Source organism: Helianthus annuus, chromosome 10, assembly GCF_002127325.2.
Source record: "Helianthus annuus cultivar XRQ/B chromosome 10, HanXRQr2.0-SUNRISE, whole genome shotgun sequence".
Lineage (NCBI taxonomy): Eukaryota > Viridiplantae > Streptophyta > Magnoliopsida > Asterales > Asteraceae > Helianthus > Helianthus annuus.
Genome location: NC_035442.2, coordinates 162,452,569 through 162,453,404, shown reverse-complemented (window position 1 = coordinate 162,453,404; position 836 = coordinate 162,452,569).

Sequence of the window (836 nt, the reverse complement as noted above, 5' to 3'; positions counted from 1 at the left end):
ATTCAATTGAAATTTCTAGTGTTATGGAACTTCATGAGCAATCTGAACGCTTAGTGCTCGCACCCCGATGTTTCCGCCATCTGTTGGTGTGTGACAGATTGATATCAGAGCCATAACTATAGAGAATTAGGATAATTAGGAATATTTTCCCTAGTCTATAGTTCTAGAAACTTGGTTCTTATTTGTTGTTTAAAACTTATGCACTCTACCGTATCTGCTTCCTAGCAGCACATGTTCCTATTGAACTTACATGCCTTTCCTAAGGCTGCTATAATGTACACGTATACTATGAAGACACTGTTACACAGTGTTTATATTTTGCACGAGATTAGCCCACATGATAGGAGTGACATCCGAACCTTGATGGGAAATCTCCATATTATTCTAGTAGGCCTTGTCTGCAGGTAAGTGCCCACAACATTTAGGGTACGATGTTGTCAAGTTAGAGGTGAAACTCAGACCTTGATAACTAGTCCCACTCTTTGACGTTATATGTCTCGCCAAGGTCTCGAAACTTCCATTCAATTGAGTACGTGGAATGACCAAAAGGACGAATATCGTTAGCCTAACATCGATGACGTATTTGTCCGGATAAGTCAAGACACGTTACCTCAATTCGAAAAGGGTTCGAATCACTTTAGCTAGTTATAGTTCCTCTACCCGGAACAATCCTGTGTTTTAAAAGCCTATCTTGTTCTTATGTTATCTCGATTTTATGAATTTGGTACTATCTATATGGTTTTAAACTTGATTCTTAATTCATTTTGGTATATTTTGCACGAATCACACGTCATCCGCAATCTAAAACGTTGACTCTAATCTCGGATCGAACTAAA